A 6038-nucleotide genomic window follows, 5' to 3' on the forward strand; every position below is an offset into this window, starting at 1 on the left:
CTGTCCGGCCTGCCTCTCCCCTTGTCGTACGAAATGGAACCCGGCCCCAATTAGGGTTTAGTTTCAGAGTCTTGGCCCATTTTGGGGGTCCAGTGTCAGGTTTTAACAGAATCATGCTTCTAGTTCTTCCCTGGTATTTGTCTATGTTATGTATTTCTTCCATTTTCTTGGAGGATTTGCCCTACACCAGTCTTCTATCCCAACTGTAGTTCCTCAGACTGTGGACTGTAGTTCCCAGACATCTGTGCCCATGTAAGGATATTGCTATTCGTTGGCTTAGGGTGAGAATCTGGGAGATGGTAGGCACCTATCCCATGACAGTGGGGAGATATGTCCTGAGGTCTCATTTGATGGCTTGCATCATGCTCAGTATCTGGCTTCCAACTTGCCTGAATGATATGCTCCATGTGTTCCTGATATTTATGATTTTCACTAGATCATGGTCTCCAGGGTTCACTTGGTTGTTCCTGCTTGATTCGCCTGGTATTGGGCAGGTGTCCAAAATCTATTTTACCCTCACAACTATATTTTGGACTTGGCCAGGGCCACATCCAAAGCTAGGGTTCTTATTGTCCTGAAGATCTTTGGGACCAATTTGATGGCAGGGTGGAATCCTGCCCTATGGGCTGAATTGAGGATTAGCATGAGGGTTAGACTCAGGCTGCTGGTTTGTCCTCAAAGGAATGCTTATTTTTTGCTCAGTATCAGGGTTTTAGCTAGAATCATGTGCCCCAGCAACATCCAGGGATTGCAAATGCGTGGTTTCTTTCTGTGTTTCTGCCTGATTAGTCTGGCATATGCCAGGTGTTGCAAATCCATAGTAACCTCAGGCCTAAGATTTGGGTCCTTTTCACCCCAGAGGCCTGGCTACGGTTAAGATGAGAGTCTGGGAGGCAGTTTGGGCCTATCTAATAGCAGTGTGGAGACCTGCCCTGACAGCTAAGTTGAGGACTAGCATGAGGGTGAGGATCCATCTTCCAGTTTGGCCTCATGGGGATGCTGATGGTGTTGGTAAAGTTTCGATTTTTTATAAAATCCTGCTTTCCCGCTCCTTACCAGGAGTTGCATGTGGCCCAGTTTTCTTTTGTGTTCCTGCCTGAGTAGTCTGACATCTGCCAGGTATCCCGAATCCATTGTGCCCTCAGACCTAGGTTTCAGGTCCTGTCAGGGCCACAACCAGGGCTAGAGTTAGTGTTTTGCTCTGGGAGGCTGTAGGAGCCTATCCGTTGGCAGTGAAGAGACCTGACCTGAGGGCTCAGTTGAGGATGAGCTTTAGGGTGACTTTCAGGGTTAGGGTTCAGTGTCAGGGACTAGGCACATGGTGGGGCTGAGGTTCAGGTTATTGCTAGAATCATGCTCTCCACCTCCTTCCCAGTGATTGCACAAAGCTCGGTTTCCATCTGTATCTTGACTGATTTTTCCTACACCAGTCTTTTATCCCAAATCCCATCTTCCTCAGACTTAGCATTTGGGCCCAGGTAGTGCCAGAGCCATGCCTAAGGTTAGGTTGAGGGTCCAGGAGATGGTAGGAACTCATGCGATCGCAGTGTGGAGAATGGCCCTGAGGGCTGAGTTGAGGGCTTACATTAGGGTGAGTCTCCAACTTCCCCTTTGGCCTCCCAGACATGATGATATTGTTGGAGATAGTTACGTTTTTTGCTAGAACCATTTTTTCCTGCTCCGTTCTGGAGGTTGCACATGGCAAGCTTTCCTTCTGTGCTCCTGAGTAGTCTGGCATTGGCCAGGTGTCCCCAAATCCACTGCACACTCACAGCTATGTTTCCCATCCTTTTAGCTCCACAGACCTTGCCAGGCATAGGAAGAGTGCCTGGGAGATAGTAGGGGCCAATCCGATGGCACTGCATGGACCTGCCCTAATATATGCATTTATCATTAGGAAAAAGGTGATGCTCCGGCTTCTGGTTTGGCCTCAGGGGAATGCTGATGGTGTGCTGAGGGTTAAGATTTCACTCGAATCGTTTCTCTCCCACTCCATTATGGAGGTTGCCTGTGGCATGGTTTCCTTCTGTATTACTGCTTGAGTAGTCTGGCATTGGCCAGGTGTACCAAATTCATTGTGCACTCAGACCTAGAGTTCTGGCTGGGTCAGTGCCACAGCCAGGGTTAGGATTAGGGTTCCAGTCCAGTACATGCTGGGGGTAGATCTGACGGTATTTGGGGAGACTTGCCCTAGGTATTGAGTTGAGGACTAGTTTTAGGGTGAGGCCCCATCCTCTTTTATGGCCTCAAGGGGATGATTATGTTGTGCTGAGGTTTTGGGTTTTTGCTAGAATCATGCTCTCCTGATAAAACCTGGTGACTGCTCATGACTGAGTTTCCTTCTGAATTCTTGCCTGGGTAGTCTGGCATTGGCATGGTGTTGCAAATCCATTGTTCCCTCAGACCTGGGGTTCAGACACATTTAGCCCCAGAGGCCTGACTAGGGTTAGGATGAGTGCCCGGGAGGCAGTTGGGGCCTATCTGATGGCAGTTCAGAGACCTGCCATGAGGGCTGAGTTGAGTACTAGCATTAGGTTGAGGCTCCACCTTCTGCTTTGGCTTCAGGGCAATGCTGATGGTGTTGGTAAGGTGTAATTTTCTCTAAAATCATGGTGTCCTGCTCCATTCTGCAGTTACTTGTGGCACAGTTTCCTTCTGTCTTCCTGCCTGAGTAGTCTGGCATTGGCTAGGTGTCCAAAATCCATTGTTCCCTCAGAACTAGGTTTCAGGTCCTACCAGGGCCACAGACAGAGATAGAACTAGTGTTCTGGTTCAGGAGATGGTACTGGCCTATCTGATGGAAGTCCAGAGACCTGGTGTGAGGGCTGAGTTTTTGGTGAGCATTATGGTGAATGTTCAGGTTTAGTATTTGGTTTCAGGGAGTAGGTACATCAGGAGCTGAGGATCAGGTTTTCACTAGAATCATGCTCTCCACCTCCATCCGGCAGGTTGCTCATGGCACAGTTTCCATGTTTCAACTAATGTCTCCTTTCATGAAGATAGAAGCATTTTCAAATGTATGCGTGGAAGCATAAGGAAAATGCAATATACTTAACACTATGAAATAACACTGTATGGAAATCATCTTTCAACTATCATCTTCTTTCATGAGGAAGAAGGGTTTTCAATGTATGTGTGGGGAGGAAATGCATGAGGAAAGTGCCATATACCTAACTCTAAGAAAGAACACTGTATAGAAACCATCTTTGAACTATCATCTTCTTTCATGAAGATATGTGTTTTGAAATGCATGTTTGGAAACATAAGAAAAGTGCCATATGCTTGACTCAGTGAATCAAGTCTTGTTTGAAACCATTAGTTGAATATCTTTTTTCACGGAGATAGGAGTATTTAAAAATCTATGTGTGGAAGCATAAGGAAAGTGGCAAACTCTTAACTCAAAAAAACAAGTCTATGCAGAAACCATCTCACAACTATCATCTTCTTTAGTGAGGATAGAAACATTTTCATATGTATGTGTGGAATGTCCCAGCCTTATCTGCTTCTTTTGCACAAAGGAAACTAAGTTATGGTGTGCCTACTCCTGCTGAGTTCCTGCCTTATTGGGCCGGAGATGATCTCTTGAGATTGGCCCCTATATCTTGCAAGTTTTGGCCTGAGGTCTCATGAGATATGGCATGAGATCTTTGAGATTTGGCATAAGAGTTTGCAAGAATTGTCTCAAGATTTCATGAGATCTGGAAAGGGAAGTGCTGGCTTGTATGTGTGGGCATGAACATAGGGAGACACACACAGACTGCCCTGAAGTATTTGAAGCCTGGGGGAGAACCCAGGGAGTCTGCCTGTGCATTCAGATGAGCCAGCTCCTGTGCTTGTTGCTTCTTCCTGCACCTATGTCTTCCTGCTTCTATCACCTCTACTTTACCAGGAATTAGGGGCCACAAGGCCCACTCATCTGCAATTCAGTGCTGCCTTGTTACCCCACTTCACCCTGGATGCTGAAAGTGGCCAGACATGAGTAAGACATGTATCAGACAAATATAGACATTTGTAGTGGGGGCATCAGTGGGACATCAGGTGTTTCCAAGTGTCCCCAATCCAGTAATGTTCCAGCACTACCAATGTATCCTGTAGGAAGTGGGCTATGCTAAGGTGTCCCCACTCCTGTGGAGTTCCCAGAGGTTTGGGACAGAGATCTCAGGACAGACTGAGATCTCACAAGATTTGTCCACGGATTATGTGTGATCTGGCAAATGGAAAAATGGGCTTGTATCTTGGAGGGTGTGAGATACACACAGACTGTCCTAAAGTGTCTGAACACTAGGAGAGCACCAACGGAGACTGCCTGTGTGTTCAGATGAGCCAGGCCCCATAAATGTTGTTTCTTCCTGCACCTACTGTCCTACTGTTCTATCACCTCTACTTTGGTGTGAATAATGGGCCACAAGGACCGTTCATCACTATTTCAGTGCCCTATTGTTATCCCACCCCACCCAGGATACGGAAAGAGGCCAGACATAGGAGTGAGACACCTTGGGACTGTCTGCTGGTGGCATCTGGAGCCTTTGTGAAATAGCAAATACCTCTAGCAGATCCCAAACAGGAATGTTGCAGCTCTGACCACTGGACACTGTTGAATTTGGTCAAGCTCTGCATTTCCCCCAAATCAGGGTGCCCACGATATTTGGCTAGAGATCTCATGAGATTTATCCATAGATCTCATGAGATTTGGCCTGAGACCTCCTGAACCATGGGCTGAGATATTGCAAGGTTTGAGCTGAGATCTCACAAGATTTGAATCTAGATTTGAATCTAGACACAAAAGAATGTCCTGAACTGTCAAAAGTTTGGGAAGACACCCAAGGAGACAGCCTGTGTGTTCAGATGAGCCAGCTCCCATGCACATTACACCTTCCTGCACCTAGTGCCCTTCTATTCTATCATGCCCACTTTCATGTGGGAGAGGGACCACAAGCCCTATTTACCCCTATTTCAGTGCTCTCTTGTTAGCCTCACATCACCCAGGATATGGTAAGAGGGGAGACATATGACTGAGACACCCTGTGTCTTTATGCTGGGGGCATCTGAAGCTGTTGGTTGAACGACAGATGTTCCCAGGTGTCCCAAACTCAGGCATACCCCAGCCCAACCTACTTAAACTATGCAAGGGAGAGTAGGCTCTGGGGTGCCTACTCCTGCTGAGTTCCTTTGACATTTGCCTTGAGGTGACATGAGAATTGGTCATAGATTTAGTGGGATTTGGCCCAAGTACTCATGAGAGTTGTGGCTGAAATCTTGTGACATTTGTGGTGAGATCCTGCAAGATTGGCAAAAAGATTTTATTAGATCTGGCAATGGAAACAAACGCCTTGTTTTGGGTTGGAGCTCGTCACAAACAGTCACAGACTTTCCTGAAGTGTCCCACAGTAGGGAAAGCACCAAGGAAGCTTGCTTGTATGTTCAGATGAGCCAGCTCCCCTGCTTGTTGCCTCTTCCTGCACCTACGGCCCTCCGGTGTCTATCACCTCTAATATAGTGTCAATAAGGGACCTGGAGAGCCATTCATCCCTCTTTCACGGGTCCATTTTGACCCCCACATCACAATGGCATCTGGGGGCATTTGTAGAATGCCAGATGTTCCCAGGTATCCCCAATCCAGGAATGTCCCAGCACTACCTATTGTGCTGTGCAGGAGTCAAGGCTAGGGAGTTCCCTCCCCTGCTGGGTCCCCATGAGATTTCTCCCCAGGTCTCAGGAGATTTGGTCTGACCTCTTAGGAGGTTTTGGCAGAGTTCCAAGTACTGGCCTTTGATCTCAAGAGATTTGTCCAGAGATATCATGAGATGTGGTCTGAGCTTTCAGGAGAGGTAACCTGAAATTCACAAGATTTGCCCCAAGATTACATGGGATCTGGATAAGGTGAGAGGGGGCTTATCCTTTTTTTGTGTGTGGGGTGAGAGACACACACAGACAGCCTAAATGTGTTGAAAGCTGGGGAAAGCCCCCAAGAAGGCTGCCTGTGTGCTCAGTTGGACAGCTCCAGGACACGTTGCTTCTTTCCGTCTCCTCCTGCCCCC

The sequence above is a fragment of the Mirounga leonina genome, unplaced genomic scaffold, assembly GCF_011800145.1.
Source record: "Mirounga leonina isolate KUSES-001 unplaced genomic scaffold, KU_Mleo_1.0 Mir_128, whole genome shotgun sequence".
In the NCBI taxonomy this organism is placed as follows: Eukaryota; Metazoa; Chordata; class Mammalia; order Carnivora; family Phocidae; genus Mirounga; species Mirounga leonina.